A 17,453-nucleotide genomic window follows, 5' to 3' on the forward strand; every position below is an offset into this window, starting at 1 on the left:
GCCCTTCTGGCTTTGCTGGACTTCATTGTATATCTACTTTCTAGCTAGCCTGTGCTCTGTATCTATCTCTGTTAGTTTGCTTGGTCTACGGACCTCTATGTTCTATCTATTTTGTTTGTTCGTCTGTCTGCTACTATTTCTGTTAGGAGGTGTCCCATATTCCTTCCAGTCCTTAGTACTTGTAGGGATTCCCTCCCCACATCTATAGGTCTTCGTACAGACTAGATTAGGACTTTAGCAGGTCTGATCGCAGGATCAGGTTCCCTGTTACATCGTAGGGATTCAGCTGAGTCCTATAGTAGGGACAGATCTCCTCTCTTTCCTTAGCTTTGGTAGCAGAACATAACAGTAAGTCCAGCCTGCAAATTCTCTAAGGAAAGATTTTTTTTTGTTCCATCATGGTGTCGGTTCAGGATTTGGCTAAACACCTGCAGGGACTCTCTCTGGAAGTGGCCGAGCTCCGTCAGCACGTGAGTAACTGTCCTGGAGCATATTTCTTGGAGCCTAAGGTATGTTTGCCGGATTTATTTTTTGGTGAACATCGAGAATTTTTTTCATTTAAAAATGCTTGCTTATTGTATTTTCGTTTGAGACCCAAGTCCTCTGGGGATGAATCCCAGCGCGTAGGGTTCATAATGTCACTTTTGCGCAAAGAGCCTCAGGAGTGGGCCTTTTCTTTGCAACCTAGTGATACATGCTTCAGATCAGTGGATAGTTTTTTTTCTGCTTTAGGACTATTATATGATGATCCTGACCGTGTGGCATCAGCTGAGACTGAGTTGAGACGTTTAAAGCAAGGATCAGGTAATGTGGAAAAATATTGTACTCATTTTCGTCGTTGGTCCACTCAAACAGGGTGGAACGATTCTGCTCTGAAAAGTCTATTTCTTGCTGGGCTCAGTGAAAGGGTTAAAGACCTGCTAATTGCTTATCCTACACCTGAGGATTTGCAACAGGCTATGCAATTAGCTATACGGGTGGATAGAAGACTGCGTGCTAGGGTTAATGAGAGCAAATCCTCTGCTATGTCAGTTTCTGGTTATGATAATGTGTGTACTAACAGTGGTGAACCGATGGAGATTGGATCGGTGGCACCTCGCTCTCAAGAAAAAGACCGTCGTTTTTCGGAAGGCTTGTGTTTCTATTGCGGAAAATCTGGTCATTTGATTAAAGGCTGTGAGCTTCGTATGAAGAAAGAAAAAAAAATGGTCAGTCACGCCCGTATTGCCTGTTTAAATTCCAAGGGTATATTTTTAGCTGCTTCCACGATTGCTCAGGAAAAATTAATGGAATTTCGGGTGTTTGTTGATTGCGGGTCTACTTTGAATGTAATTGATGGGGGATTCGTGGAAAAACTCAATTTAAAACCTGAACCTTTATCATCCCCCATTGCTGTGGTTTCTGTGGATGGCTCCCCTTTGAAGAATATTACTCTCAAGGTCAGTGAATTTCCTCTCACTATTAATGGTGTTCACCATGAGAAATTGGATTTGGTAGTGTTGAATAACTTGCCTTCTCCAGTAATATTGGGTTTGCCCTGGTTAAAATTTCACAATCCTGTACTGGATTGGTCTACCAGTGAAATTAAATCCTGGAGCCATAAATGTTATGACAAGTGTTGTAACGGGCGTATTGCAGCTTTGGATAGGGGAGAATTGCCTGTTCCTATTCAGGATTTTTGGAGAGTTTTTTCTGAGAAGGAATCGCAGGTTTTGCCTCCCCATAGAGACTATGATTGTTCTATTGAATTTGTCCCTGGAGCGACTCTTCCTAAAAGTCGTTTGTTTAACCTTACTATTCCTGAGAGGAAGGCTTTGGAGGAATACATACAGACAAGTTTGGCCGCCGGTCACATTAGGCCCTCTAAGTCTCCTGTGGCGGTTGGATTTTTTTTTGTAAAAAAAAAGGACGGCGGTTTACGTCCTTGTCTGGATTTTCGTGAGATTAACAAAATTACGGTACGCAATCCTTACCCACTGCCATTGATTCCTGATCTGTTTAACCAGTTATTGGGGGCCAAGTGGTTCTCTAAAATTGACCTTAAGGGGGCATACAATCTGTTGCGCATGAAGGAGGGTGATGAATGGAAGACTGCTTTTAACACTCCTGTGGGTCATTTTGAGAATCTGGTTATGCCTTTTGGTCTTACTAATGCTCCTGCATTTTTTCAGAATCTGATTAATGACATCCTTAGACCTTTGATCGGTAAAAATGTGGTTGTGTATTTGGATGACATTTTGATTTATTCGCCAGATCTGGAGTCTCATTGGCGGAGCGTGCGTGAGGTATTACAGTTATTAATGGACAATTCGCTTTTTGCTAAGCTGGAGAAATGTGAGTTCGCTGTACAGAGAATTAGTTTTTTGGGCTACATTATCTCCAGCAAAGGTTTTGAGATGGATCCGGTTAAGGTTCAGGCTGTGCAGGAATGGCCTAGGCCTATTGGTTTGAAATCGATACAGAGGTTTTTGGGTTTCGCCAATTACTATAGAAAATTCATAAAAAATTTTTCTAGTATTGTCAAACCTCTGACCGATCTCACCAGGAAAGGTGCTGATGCGGTTCAGTGGTCTTCTGAGGCCATTGAAGCTTTTGTGTATCTCAAGGAGAGGTTCACCTCTGCTCCCATCCTTATGCAGCCTGATGTTACTAGGCCGTTTTTGGTTGAGGTTGATGCTTCCTCTGTGGGGGTTGGCGCAGTATTGTCTCAGGATAACGGGGATGGATTACATCCCTGTGCCTTTTTTTCAAAAAAATTTTCGGAGACTGAATTGAATTACGATGTTGGTAATCGGGAATTATTGGCTATTAAACTCGCATTTGAACACTGGCGCCACTTCGTGGAAGGTGCGGAATTTCCCGTTCAGGTTCTTACGGATCATAAAAATCTGATATATCTTGATGCTGCCAAGCGCCTGAATGCCCGTCAGGCTAGGTGGGCACTGTTTTTCTCGCGGTTTAATTTCTCCGTTACTTACATCCCTGGTACTAAGAATGTTAAGGCGGATGCCTTGTCTCGCAGTTTTTCTCCCATAGTCGGTGCTGAGAAAGAGGAAAACATTTTACAAGAAGGTGTTGTGATAGCTGCTTTAGACTCCGTTATGGAAGATGAGATTCTTAAAGCTCAGGAGAATGCCCCATCTAACACTCCTCATGGGAGGTTGTTTGTGCCTGGGACCTTTAGGAGAGATTTGTTTGTTGAGTGTCACGAATCTCGGTTGGCAGGTCATCCCGGAATCTCTGAGACCAAGAGACTGGTGGGTCGCAGTTTTTGGTGGCCTGGATGGCAGAAGGAAGTCATTAAGTGGGTGCGCCAATGTACTATATGTGCTAGATCTAAGTCCTCACATACTCCTGCTGCGGGGTTGCTTTGTCCTTTGGAGGTCCCCAGTGCTCCTTGGACACATTTGGCTATGGACTTTATAACTGACCTTCCCCCCTCTGAGGGTTTTACTGTCATCTGGGTGGTCGTGGACCGTTTTAGCAAGATGTGTCACTTGGTTCCCTTCGTCAAACTGCCCTGCGCTAAAACTCTCGCTAAGACCTTTGTCAAAGAAATTGTCAGACTTCATGGCGTTCCTACTGACATTGTTTCTGATAGGGGTCCTCAGTTCGTGGCTCGTTTTTGGCGTGCCTTTTGTGACAGGTTGGGAATTCATTTGTCGTTTTCGTCCGGATATCATCCTGAATCTAATGGCCAGACAGAAAGGAAAAACCAGGATGTTGAGCAGTTCTTGCGTTGTTTTGTGGCAGACAATCAAGAGGGGTGGTCTGAGTTTCTGCCACTTGCCGAATTTGCTCTGAACAATCATACATCTTCTTCTGCTGGTTGTTCGCCTTTTTTTTGTTGTTCTGGGAGACATCCGTCGTTTGGGTCGTTCTCCAAGTTGGGATCTGCCGTGCCTGAGGAGGAGAATTTTTCCGGTGATTTGGAAAGAGTTTGGACGGATGTGCGTGGTAATCTTCAGGAGGCCAACAGAAAATCTAAAGACTACTTTGATAGGAAACGACAGGAGGTTTTGTTCGCTGTTGGTGACATGGTTTGGTTGTCCTCTAGGAATCTGCGGTTGAGGATTCCTTCTAAGAAATTGGGTCCCAAGTTTGTAGGGCCCTTTAAGGTGCTTCAGGTTGTCAACCAATCTGCTGTTAGGTTGGAGGTTCCTACCTCCTGGAGAATTAATCCGGTCTTTCATGTCTCTCTGTTAAAAAAAGCTGTTGTGTCGGATGGTGACGCCTCTGCCTCTGTTCCTCCGGTGGTGGAGGACGGGGAATATGAAATTTCTCGCATCCTTGACTCTAGACGGTATAGAGGTAGTTTGCAGTATCTTGTGGCCTGGAAAGGTTTCGGACCCGAGGATAACTCTTGGGTGAGGTCAGATGATGTTTCCGCGTCCAGACTTATCAGAGCGTTTCACAGGAGATTTCCTGATAAGCCTGGTCCTAGGGGATCCGGAGGATCCTCTTAGAAGGGGGGGTACTGTTAGAACCTTGCTGTTAGTTTTTTTTTCCTTTGCTGGTCACATGACCTTGTTGGCCTATTTAATCCTGCTCCGCCCTTCTGGCTTTGCTGGACTTCATTGTATATCTACTTTCTAGCTAGCCTGTGCTCTGTATCTATCTCTGTTAGTTTGCTTGGTCTACGGACCTCTATGTTCTATCTATTTTGTTTGTTCGTCTGTCTGCTACTATTTCTGTTAGGAGGTGTCCCATATTCCTTCCAGTCCTTAGTACTTGTAGGGATTCCCTCCCCACATCTATAGGTCTTCGTACAGACTAGATTAGGACTTTAGCAGGTCTGATCGCAGGATCAGGTTCCCTGTTACATCGTAGGGATTCAGCTGAGTCCTATAGTAGGGACAGATCTCCTCTCTTTCCTTAGCTTTGGTAGCAGAACATAACAGCGGGTAGTGGAGGTTCCTTGTCAGGGGACGCTGGGCAGGGTTACTTGCAATGGCGTCTACTGGACGCCCTGAAGAGGGGAGAGTAGTCCATTACAGTGGAGGTAGGGAGGTAGATTTATCGTTCTCTATAGACCGACATGGTATGTCCGCCTTCCGAGAGTTAGGGGCAGAGAACGTTACGTGGTCTCTGCCGACAGCAGGGCAGGGTGGCGTCCGTAGGAATGTGGTCCGTCTCCGGTGGGAAGGCAATGAAACGTGCCCCTCTAGGGACACGGTGGTGGAGCTTTTCCTGGGGATGGGCTTCAGGGCTGATGACATCTATGCCCTGATTCATCCCTATGGTGCCACCTTTTTTCGACGTCAGCTTTGTGAGATCGGAGGGCCTAGAGCTCTTCTGGTCTCAGTATGAGCTGGCTCGGATTTGCCCTGAATGGCGAGGGTTTATAGTCCAGGCTATCTCTCGCCAAAACTCAGTGAAGAAAGTGACCGTGCTCACCAGTAACGAGTCACTTTCTGAGATGGACATCATGAGCAGGTATGGGGAGGTGGTCCAGATTCCCAAAAAGAATCTGGACAAGCATGGCATCTGGTCAGGGGCCTGGACCTTTATGGTAAAACTGAAGGTCTCGGGTTACTCGGTTACCCACATTCCCACTTCAACATTCTTGGGAAGGGACCGAATCCTGATCTTTTACCAGGGGCAGCCGAAGTTGTGCCACAGGTGCGGCAGCCCCTCTCACTTCAGCGCGGGGTGCAAGGTGGAGAAGTGCGCGATGTGTGGAGGGAGGGGTGGGTCATCTGGCCGCAACCTGTAGGGACATTCGGTGTAATCTGTGTGGTGTCTTGGGACACCCGTTTAGTCGCTGTCCGCGCTCCTATGCCAATGTTGGCCTGAATTCGGGAGGTGCTGGTAGGGAGGAGGCGAGGACCAGACCAGCCGGTGAAGGGACTAGCGGCGGCGTAGGAAGTAAGGGACCGGTGAGGAGCAGAACTCCCCCTGAGGTGGGAGGGAAAGAACAGCGTCCGAGGAGAGTGGTGGAGAGGGACCAGGGGATTATGTCCCTGCCTCTGGTCCCTAGTTCGGGGGAGCATGCAGCTGAGGTCCCGGACAGTGAGATAGACGAAGAGGTCAGCAGGATGGTCAGGGAGGATGGGGCCACCTCTCCCTTATCCTCATCCAGTGAAGGTGTGGATGAGGGGGGGAATGAAGAGTGGCAACAGCAAAAGAAGAGGGAGAAGAAAAGGGTGAGGAAGAAAGGTAACTCGAAGGAGAAGGCCACCCGGGGCCAGATGCCATAGGAAGGCTCTTCCTTCCTTCCTCCGGTGGAGCTCTCCAACCAGTACCAGGCCCTAAGCGAGTCTCCCTTGTCTTCAGATGGGGGGGAAGAGGGGGGTCTGGTGCTGGGGGTTGCGGACAAGGATGTAGGGGCTAAAGGGGGCACCAGGCCCTCAACATCGGGGGTCGGGGAAATCGGGCCTCTGGTGGTGGGGGTCGACCCAGGGCCTCCTGACAAGGGCAAGGGTGCGCCTGAAACAGTTGTGCCCATTAAAGTTGTGTCTGGAACAGCAGGTATGGATGTGTCGGTGTGCCTGAAACGTGCTATATCGTCCTCTGAGGAGGAAAATGGAGCACATGTAAAGGGTAAGGGGGGTGGGAAGAAGGTCGCTGTCTAACCTGATCACTCATGATGGCGGCACTCACCCCGTTGATGCTGGCGACCATTAATGTTGCCAGCATAAAGTCTGATGCGGCTAGGTTCACGGCCTCTCATTTTCTCGGCCAGCTTGATGCCGACATTTTGTTTTTGCAGGAGACCAGGTTGGCCGATCTCACGTCCCTTAAAAAAGCTAAGAGGGAGTGGGTACACGGGCCATCCTATTGGTCTCTTGCGGCTGAGCCATATAGCGAGGTGGCGGTCCTTTTCAAGACCGCAGATGTATTATGCCGACGGGTTATTGAGTTGGAAATGGGGAGGTGCTTGATCTTGGATGTGTTCATAAGGGGACAAGAGCTTCAGCTCATAAACATCTATGGTCCCCAGACTAAGTGGGACCGCAAGTGTCTCTTTATGAGTATTAAACCCTTTTTGTTTTGTAGCTGACAGGTGGTCTTTGGAGGGGACTTCAACAATGTCTCGAGGCCCCAAGACAGAGGAGGTTCCAGAGACCGGTTGGCCTACGACAGCGTCGCCTTGAATAGCATAGTTAGTGAGGCTCGCCTAGTGGATGTCCACATCCGGAACACCACGGGCCACGCGGGTTACACTTATTTCAGAGGTAGTCAGACTAGGTCTAGAATAGACAGGTTTTATTTGAAGGAGGAGGCAGTCTCTTCACCTTTATCGGTGGTAGAGGTTGAATTCTCCGACCACTGCCTGATTATGTTTTCTCTGAATGTTACAGAGACTCCTCGGATGGGAAGAGGTTTTTGGAAGCTGAATTCGTCACTCCTGAAGGAAGCAGCTGTAAGACGGTCCTTTGAGGATTTCTTTCAAAGTCAGGTACCGCTACTGGGCCTTGGTAACACTAAGTCAGAGTGGTGGGAGATCTTCAAACATCGGGTGGCGAGATTCTTCCGCCAGCTTTCTAACCTCAGAAGCCTGAACAGGGATCTCCTGTATCGGGGCCTGAGGAGGAAACTCGAGGAACTTGTCTCGACTGGGGGTGGCCGTGAGGACATCACCAGGGTGTAAGCCTTACTCAATAGATGTCAGTATGATAGGCACACATCTTTGGTTTTTGAGAGGGACTTCGGGAAGTATCGCTCACCCGACCCTTACAGAAACTGCAAGATGTCAGTAAGTAGTAAGATAGTGGCGGGTCTGAGGGACAGTGCAGGATCCCTGACCAGGTCCAGGTCAGGGATCTTGGAGGTCGTCAGATCCTTTTACTTACATCTCTTGGGGAGGAAGGAGCTGGATCGAGATGAGACGTCGGCTTTCCTGGCTGAGGCCATTCCTGAATCAGGGGTAGACCCCTCGCTCGATGTCTTGGTGGATGAGATGAAAGAAGAGGAAGTTAGACTGGCAATTGACGGGCTCCAGCTCAAAAAATCACCAGGTCCGGACGGCTTAACGTCGGAGTTCTACAGGACCTTTAATGACCTTTTGGTCCCCTTATTGACTCAGGTTTTTAATGAGTGTCTCTCCTCGGGCACTCTTCCGAGATCAATGAGGAGGTCAGCTTTGATCCTTCTTTCTAAGGGAAAGGATCCGTCGCACATTGAGAACTGGAGGCCCATAGCGCTTCTCAATGTGGACAGGAAGGTTTTGGCTAAAGTACTCTTTAACAGGTTAGTGAAGTTTGCGCCACGGCTCCTTTCGGAGTCCCAGCACTGCTGTGTTCCTGGCCGTAGCACTTTTAGTGCTGTTCTCGGTGTCCGGGAGGCTGTGGAGCAGGGTAGGGCTGGCCTCTGGAAGGGGGGGTATCTGCTGTCCTTGGATCAGGCCAAAGCCTTTCACCGGGTTGATCACGAGTACCTGTGGTCCGCTCTTCTGAGGTATGGTCTGCCAGGGAGGTTCGTGGACTGGCTGAAGACATTGTACAGAGGGGCGGAGAGTTTCCCACTTGTGAATGGTTGGATTGGACAGGCCTTTGCGGTGGGCTCCGGCGTTCGTCAGGGATGTCCTCTCAGTCCCCTGCTGTATGTGTTCGCGATTGATCCCTTCATAAGGAGGGTGGATCGTGGACCAGTAGCGGGGGTGAGGATGGACCAGGCGGACGATCGGGAGGCCGCCCTGAAGGTAGTGGCCTATGCTGATGATGTCTCTGTTTTTGTCTCCTCGGAAGAGGAGGTGCGGGCAGTGATGTCTGAGGTGGAGGGCTACTCCAGGGCCTCTGGTTCCATTGTCAATCGGAGCAAGTGTGGGGGTCTTTGGCTGGGGGGAGGAGATCCCAGGTTTGATCTCCCGCACACCCTCCCAGAGCCCCAAGAGTATGCCAAGATCCTAGGCGTTGAATTTGGCCAGGGTGATTACCCAACCAAAAACTGGGAAGGTAGACTTAAAACTGCCGCCCAGAGAGTGGACCAGTGGAAGGGTTGGTCTTTGACCCTGAGGGAAAGGGTGAGCTTGTGCAAAGGTTTCCTGCTCCCATTGTTAATGTATCTAGGCAGCGTTTGTATTTTGCCAGAGCCTCTCTGGACGCGGGTCAATAGCCTGTTTTTCCAACTGTTATGGGGAAACAGGCTGAACCTAGTCAAGCGGGAGGTTACTTACCGTACGAGGAGACTAGGGGGGTTGAATATGGTCAACCCCGTGGTGTTCTTGGTTTGCACCTTTCTTAAGCTAAATATATCAAACCTCTGGAAAGAGAGGGCTCCTCTGTGGGTATTCTCCTGTAGGGGATGGTTGAAGTCCTTCTTCCAGGATTGGGAGACAGGAGGGCGTGTGAAGGATCTTCGTACACCGCACGGGCATCTCCCGGCTTATGTTACCCCGGTTTTGAAAGTAATACACCGGTGGGGTTTGGGAGTGTGGGAGGTGAGGACTCTCACGAGGAAACTTCTCGAGGAGAGGATCTTATCGACCCATTTTCAAAAGCCACTGGCCCTCAGGGACTGCCCAAGTCGGGATCTGGAGGTGGGGTTGCGTCTTTTAAATTCAAAACGGATCCCCGCGAAGTATTGGGACTTGACTTGGCGCTGCTCTCAGGGTAAGCTGTATGTGAGGGACAACTTGAAGTACAGGAACTCCGAGGATAGGAATTATCCTCGTGAGAGTTGTGCTGACACGCTTGAGAGCATGGAGCTCTTCCTGCTTCAGTGTCCCTTTAATGCAGAGGTATGCAACAGGGTGGGCGCTTCCATTGACTGGCCTAGGCTGGCGGGCCTCTCCTACGCTGAGTGAGCCTATGGAGCGTTCAGAGACCTTGGTGGACGGGACCAGTGCACTCTTTTTCTAGTTAGCCTAGTGGTTAGGTTTTTCACATGGAATGCACGGTGTTTAGTGGCGACGGGCAGTAAAATCCTCCCAGTGGGTGAGGTTATGTAGCAACATCCTTGGTGACCTGGTGAAGGTGCGCTCCTTGGAGTATGAAAGGCTGGGTGCATCGGGGGCCTCCCGTCTCTGGAGGGGTTTCTCCTTCCAGGTGCCTTAGTTCTGGATTGCTCCAAGCCTCCTGGTGGTGGGCTAACTTCTCACCGTAGCTTTTTGTTTTGAGAATGGTATCATGAAAAGGGTTTACAAGCACCGAACCGGTGCGGATGGTAATTTTGTTATTGTTCTTGTTGTTGTTATTATTATTTTTGTCTTATTGTTCTTTTACTTTGGGGGTTAGTTAGGTGGGGTGGGGGTTTTGACGGGGGTTAAGCATGAACTTGGACTGGCCCAGGCCCAAAACTGTCGGGGTTCGCCCTAAGTCCGGAAGGACTTTTTCGGAACTTAGAGGCCGGTTCGAGTTGGGGGTATAGTGAGAGTTGGGGTAGTGTATGTGTTACTCATGATTTAAATGTTGTGTGTTTTTTCATATGGTTTATGTGGTTTATATTTTGTTATATGTATTTTGCTTCTGCATCTCTGGTTTTTGTTACGGCAGAATCAGGTGTAAGTCTGGAGGAAGTTTGAGGTATGTTTGGATAGGCTGTGGTTGTATGGTGGTTGTCAGGCAGGTGGGGTCCCTTGTATATACATTGTTTATGTATTGGTTATATTGCTGGAAATTGTTTTCGTTACTTGTACTAGTTTGTGTTTTTACATTTATAATAAAATAGAGTTCCAGCTCCAGTAGTGTACACTAAAGCTGCCGCAGTTAAAAAGCTCGTAGTTGGATCTTGGGATCGAGCTGGCGGTCTGCCGCAAGGCGTGCTACCGCCAGTCCCAGCCCCTTTGCCTTGGGGCGCCTCCCCGATGCTCTTGACTGAGTGTCCCGGGGGCCCGAAGCGTTTACTTTGAAAAAATTAGAGTGTTCAAAGCAGGCAGCCACGCCTGAATACTCCAGCTAGGAATAATGGAATAGGACTCCGGTTCTATTTTGTTGGTTGTCGGAACTGGGGCCATGATTAAGAGGGACGGCCGGGGGCATCCTTATTGCGCCGCTAGAGGTGAAATTCTTGGACCGGCACAAGACGAACCAAAGCGAAAGCATTTGCCAAGAATGTTTTCATTAATCAAGAACGAAAGTCGCAGGTTCGAAGACGATCAGATACCGTCGTAGTTCCGACCATAAATGATGCCAACTGGCGATCCGGCGGCGTCATTCCCATGACCTGCCGAGCAGCGTCCGGGAAACCAAAGTCTTTGGGTTCCGGGGGGAGTATGGTTGCAAAGCTGAAACTTAAAGGAATTGACGGAAGGGCACCACCAGGAGTGGAGCCTGCGGCTTAATTTGACTCAACACGGGAAACCTCACCCGGCCCGGACACGGAAAGGATTGACAGATTGAAAGCTCTTTCTCGATTCTGTGGGTGGTGGTGCATGGGTGTTCTTAGTTGGTGGAGCGATTTGTCTGGTTAATTCCGATAACGAACGAGACTCCGGCATGCTAACTAGCTACGCGACCCCCCGTGGTCCGCGTCCAGCTTCTTAGAGGGACAAGTGGCGCTCAGCCACGCGAGATCGAGCAATAACAGGTCTGTGATGCCCTTAGATGTCCGGGGCTGCACGCGCGCTACACTGAACGGACCAGCGTGTGTCTACAGGCCGACAGGTGCGGGTAACCTGCTGAACCCCGCTCGTGATGGGGATCGGGGATTGCAATTCTTCCCCGTGAACGAGGAATTCCCAGTAAGTGCGGGTCATAAGCTCGCGTTGATTAAGTCCCTGCCCTTTGTACACACCGCCCGTCGCTACTACCGATTGGATGGTTTAGTGAGGTCTTTAGATTGGCCCTGCCAGGGTCCGCCAAGACCCTGGCGGAGAGCCGAGAACACGATCGAACTTGACTATCTAGAGGAAGTAAAAGTCGTAACAAGGTTTCTGTAGGTGAACCTGCAGAAGGATCATTAAGGCAGCGATGACCGAACCGAGGAGGCGCGGAGCTGGAAGCCGATTTCCCCGACTGCCTCCCCCTGCCCGAAGGGGGTGTGCGGCTGGGATACTTCCGCTCTGCCTGAGCTACCCGCACGCGGAGGGGCGGCGACGGTCCAGCGAGGGTTATCGCCGTGCGGACGACGACGACGGGAGGGTGTGGGGAGCCCCTCTTGCTCCGTCGTCCCGACGGACGCCTGGCCTCTCTGGGGGATCCTGCCGTGTTCCCCCCCGCCCAGGAAAAAACCCACATGAAAGGCCGTCCCGGGTACCGTTCGCCCGTGCGCCCCTATACCCCTCTCCCCGGGGTTGCGGGACCGGGGGGTAGGTCGAGAAGTCTCGAGCCCTCCGTTGTTCCCCTCCCCGCCGGAGGGAGGGACGGCGGAGGCCGAGCACCCGGGGCAACAGGGCCAAGAAAAATCCCCTATGCACCCCCTCTGTTGCCGGCCGACGTACTGAAAAACCGGGCGCCCCAGAGCGCCCGGACCCAGAAGCGTGACTCTTAACGGTGGATCACACGGCTCGCGCGTCGATGAAGAACGCAGCTAGCTGCGAGAATTAGTGTGAATTGCAGGACACATTGATCATCGACACTTCGAACGCACCTTGCGGCCCCGGGTTTCTCCCGGGGCTATGCCTGTCTGAGGGTCGCCCCTCCGTCGATCGCCTCCGTGGCGCAGCTGGGGTCCCGTCGCAAGGGATTTTCAGAGGGAGGCCCGAGGCTTCGCACCCCGACGCCCTCTCTCTCTCTCCCTTACGTCCCCCCAAGGCTAGACCCACCCGCCCGGTTACCCTCCGCCCCGACCCGGAGCGTGCTGTGAGGCTGTCTGTGGAGACACAGGGCTGCCTCCGGAGCTTCCAGGGGTTGGGGGGTAGCCGCCTGGGGCGGCATGGAAGGGCACGCTCGCAGACCAGACTAAAGACCTCAGATCAGACGTGGCGACCCGCTGAATTTAAGCATATTAATAAGCGGAGGAAAAGAAACTAACCAGGATTCCCTCAGTAACGGCGAGTGAAGAGGGAAGAGCCCAGTGCTGAATCCCTGTCCGTCCGGCGGGCGTCGGGAAATGTGGCATACGGGAGACCGGACCACCTCGGCGTCGCTCGGGGGCCCGAGTCCTTCTAATAGTGGCCCCAGCCCGTGGACGGTGGTAGGCCGTGTATTCTACGGTTGGAATAAAAGTTCAGACGAATATTTGAATGACTTTATTATTGGTTGTAATTTTTCTCAGTTTTACACTGGTTTGGTGCACCTAATTGGGATGAGCCGAAAGGTGTTTAAGCCTAGCCGCTCAATAGGCTTCGCTATCGGCCTCATGATTTCCATATTGTCTGCTTGCTGGTTCTCTGAATGACTGGGGGAAGCCAATACAGGTGGCTGACTGTCGTCTCCATCAGTCCGCCTGTCGTCTCCATCAACCTGGCTGTCGTCTCCATCAGCCAGCCTGTCGTCTTCATCAACTTGGCTGTCGTCTCCATCAGCCAGCCTGTCGTCTCCATCAACCTGGCTGTCATATCCATCAGCCCGCCTGTCGTCTCCATCAACCTGGCTGTCGTCTCCATCAGCCAGCCTGTTGGCTCCATCAGCCTGGCTGTCGTATCCATCAGCCCGCCTGTCGTCTCCATCAACCTGGCTGTCTTCTCCATCAGCCAGCCTTTCGGCTCCATCAGCCTGGCTGTCGTCTCCAACAGCCTGCCCCAAATTTATTACCAATTCATGGGCACGACACATATCCACAAGTGCTTTCTCCCGGTAAACTTTCTCAGCCATACCATTTGTGTGCGCCAGATATCGTGCGAATAAGTGTTTTTCGGAATCGGAATATCGTGAGAGAGTCCACGTTTCACATACACGTCGTACAAAATGGCTGGTGACATGTGGAAGGCTGTAGCTGTGGAGGAAAAACAATCAGTGCCTGTAGCTGCATATGATAATTTACACTGGATATTCTTCCCCCACCTTTCATGATAACGCCGGAGAGCAGCGGATGGGTTCATTACGACCTTCCCGGTACACGTCAGAAAAAAGTTTGCGATTTCTCGGCCAGCAGCAATGACAGGTCTGATATGTTCTGCATAGACTTTGAACCACTGAAAAAGAAAAAAAAACTTAATCTCGAGCCAGAGGGTATACCTCAAACGAGTTTTGCATGGGGACAACAGAGGGGTTTCAACCCCATGTGGAGTCGGGTAGCCCGGGTCCCCTGGCTTGTAGAAACCTTACCGAATGTTCTTCCTCTGAAAGCACGAACGATGCTACTTGAGTGGATGCACACTTGTGTGTTTTCACACCGACAATCGTCTTTCGAACACCGCGGTACATGTGATAGGTCCTCCCGTTCCACTCTGAAACCTAAGGTGTAAAAAGAAGGGAGATGATTGAGACGGTTCCGCAATGACCGCTGCCCATGCAGACTAACACTACTTACGGTCAAATTGCAAACAACACCTGGCCTTTGGAGGTGTCTTAGAATCAGAAGGGCCTGGAGGTACAGAATAACTTCCCTTCGGTCCTCTTCTGATCCCCCGTCCTGGACATTCTCTATGCACGCTAGAAATGTAGGTCTTGCTTCGTCCAGTATTTTCTGGCAGTCATTCGGTGTCTTCGAGGGCTTCATCAGCGTATCGTACCTGTGGGGTGAAATACAGTTATAGCACTTTTTTACCCAACAGCCGATGTTTGGTAAAAATCTCTCAGAATATTGGGTACCTCTTGCTCACTGAGTCTTGGCAGACTCCCCTGTACAACGTCTTACGCAGGTCCTCCGTAAAGTTCATAAACACCTCACACGCCCTGTATAGCTGAGGATTCTCTATGCTCAGTTGTGTGCCCCTCATCTGGTAGGTGGTGAATCGCCGAATGTGCTTCAGTATTTTGAGGGAGGTCTGGTTCGATAGTTTGAGGCTGCTGAGTTTTTTAAAAAAATCATTCACTTTTGTTGGTTTGGTTAAGTACTCCAGAGTTATAAATCTTGGGTTGATAAAGAAAAGAAACCGTGCAACATTCAATACCTCCTGGTTACAATTAGGGACCCCACGGGTTACTGTCAAATATGTGCGGAAGCTCTTCTACATGGGGCTATTTACTGAGTGACGCATATACAAGCCGGCGGCTGTTCTAGCCAGGGAGCTTTCGTTTCTCCATTGCCTAGACTGAATGTTTTGTGTGCTGCCATCCATGGCCTCAATGGGGTCCGACTCGGGGCATGGGGCTCCCTCAAAATTGTGTGCAGACTGTTCAGGGACAGGCGCGTCCATCATATGTGAATATGACTCCACAGGGGGCACGTAGCATGGGGGCAAACAGTCTGTTGGCGCCTGGGTCTGTCCTACAGAGGTCAGCGGTATGTTTTCTAACTGAAATGTAGGTTTGTTTACTATAAAATACCCACGGCTTTCGGCAAATGCTACCACATCTTCCAGGGATTGCAGAGGCTTGAGCTCGCTGAATAGTAGCCCTTAGCCGCGACAAGTCTAAATCGATCTTTGGCGATAGCCAAGTTTTTTTTTATCTCCGAGACGCTTTCGGACCTCATGCACACCCTTCTCAGATGTGTGGACAGATATCTCGTCACCCTGTGGCACACGGGGGAAGTCAGCGGTGTACGTTGGTGGATGTGGGGAAATAAGCAACACAAACGTTCACTGCGGTTTTACAACCGTGCAACATGGGGTCCGCCGCAGCCTGGTGTGGCGGTTACAATCTCCTATATGTGGGCGACGAATAACTTCTACTTACCGCTTCATAGCGACACGTTTCCCGCAGTCAAATTGAGCTTTAAAGTCCTTGCATCTGCAGCGGAGGTGATCTGAATTTCTGCCGCACACATCCAGGCTGCATCAGCCGCTCGGCTGATTAGTTTCCGCTCTAGGGGCTAATCACTGCTCTCGCGTAACAGGTGATGAGTCGCTCGCACGGGTGCAAATCACCTGTAGTGCTGCTGGAAATATTCAAACCTGGATATATTCGTCCGTATCTTCTATACGGCATCACAGGGGTTGAGGCACCCATAAGGCAGCCACCTGCACGGTTGAAAAGCATCAGCAGCGTTGACGGAAAAAACCTAACCTATCTCATATACGTTTGTTCTATTGCGCTATATGAGAGGAACCTCATTTTCAGACATTTGGTTTGCGAGGTTAGCTTATGGGAAATATCTGTGTGCAGGAAACTTCCAGAGAGGTAGGAAATGTCAGTGAGCGCTACCGATTTCAGTTCCAGAGCGATTTGCCCGATGAGTCCTTCACACTTAGTCGTTTTCAGCCAAATTTCTGACTTTTTGAAAATTTCACTTTTTTGGGAAAATATCCAGTAAATGAGGGAATAATATGTGTGAGGGTATCCCAGGAGAGTTCCAAATGTGTGGGTGAAATATATATCCCACGGGGGTAAAATTGAAAAAAAGTTGAAAAACTGTCCCCGGTTGCAGTAATGCAGTCTACCCACTAGATGTTGCCAAAGAGGCAAAAAGTAAAAAAGAGCCAGAATGAGGAAATTCTTGTGAGCCGAATCCAGGTGACACTACCAAGCGATGGGACACTTTTTTGCAAGTGTCCCTGTAGAGGGTATAGGGTGACACTCCATGCAAATACTCAGTTTTGCAGACCACCGGAAGAATATATGAGAGAGAGGTACCTCTCAGCCCCGACACATTTCGACTCCCGATGAGTCCTTCATACTTAGTCGTTTTTTTGGCAAATTTCTGACTCTTTGAAAATTTCAATTTTTTGTGAAAATTTCCGCTAAATGAGGGAATACTATGTTATAGGGCATCCCAGGAGGGCTCCAAATGTGTGGGTAAAATATACATCCCACGTGGGGAAAATTGAAAAAAAGTTAAAAAAAAATTTTTGCGGACTTAGAAAATTTTTCAACTTGTGTCAGACTTCCAGAGAGGGGAAAATGTGAGTGAGCGCATCCGATTTCAGTTCCAGAGCGATTCGCCCGATGAGTCCTTCATACTTAGTCTTTTTCAGAAGTCAGAATTTTGACTTCCAGGACCCTCTAAATGTTGGTAAATTGAATCCGCTCACCAGTTCCAAGTGTTTTGAGGTGTCCCCGGTTGAAGTAATGCAGCCTGCCCACTAGATGTCGAAAAAGAGACAAAAAGTGAAAAAGAACCAGAATGAGGAAATTCCAGGGAGCCGAATCCGCCTGACAGTTCCAGGCGATCGGGTACTTTTTGGCATGCGTCCCTAAAGTGGGTATAGGGTGACACTCCATGCAAAGACCCAGTTTTGCACACCACCGGCAGAATATATGATAGAGAGGTACCTCTCAGCCCCGACACATTTCGACTCATTTAAGCTGGTTTTCACCTCCGTAGGCCCGGGTACGCGTTTTGGCTATGAGTCCCTGTTCGGCTGGAGGTCTGCACCTTGGCTGAACCCAGGCTTCTGCAGCTGCGTGGGGGGACTTTTGCTGGTTGCCTATCCAAAGTCAGAGAGGTGTTCCTGGGTTGAAGTGAGCCTGGCCAGACCCCCCCCCGCGGGCCCTGGTTCTCCACATAGGGGCGCCTCAAGGCTAAAATCTGGATTTTTAGGCTGAGGAGAGGCTCCATGAGGGCGGATGCTTTTGTGGCTTCGA

The 17,453-nt window shown here is 50.1% G+C and overlaps 1 non-coding gene across 1 annotated transcript; it reads left to right on the top strand.

Moving 5' to 3' along the window:
• The first annotated feature begins 12,363 nt into the window (after nt 1-12,363).
• LOC141176452 (5.8S ribosomal RNA) lies at nt 12,364-12,517 on the top strand. The gene has a single exon (XR_012253150.1). It is a non-coding gene; the product is annotated as a 5.8S ribosomal RNA (ribosomal RNA).
• The last annotated feature ends 4,936 nt before the right edge of the window (nt 12,518-17,453 follow it).

This window comes from Phyllobates terribilis, unplaced genomic scaffold (assembly GCF_046119375.1).
Source record: "Phyllobates terribilis strain yellow unplaced genomic scaffold, ASM4611937v1 Scaffold_25__1_contigs__length_18738178, whole genome shotgun sequence".
Classification (NCBI taxonomy): domain Eukaryota; kingdom Metazoa; phylum Chordata; class Amphibia; order Anura; family Dendrobatidae; genus Phyllobates; species Phyllobates terribilis.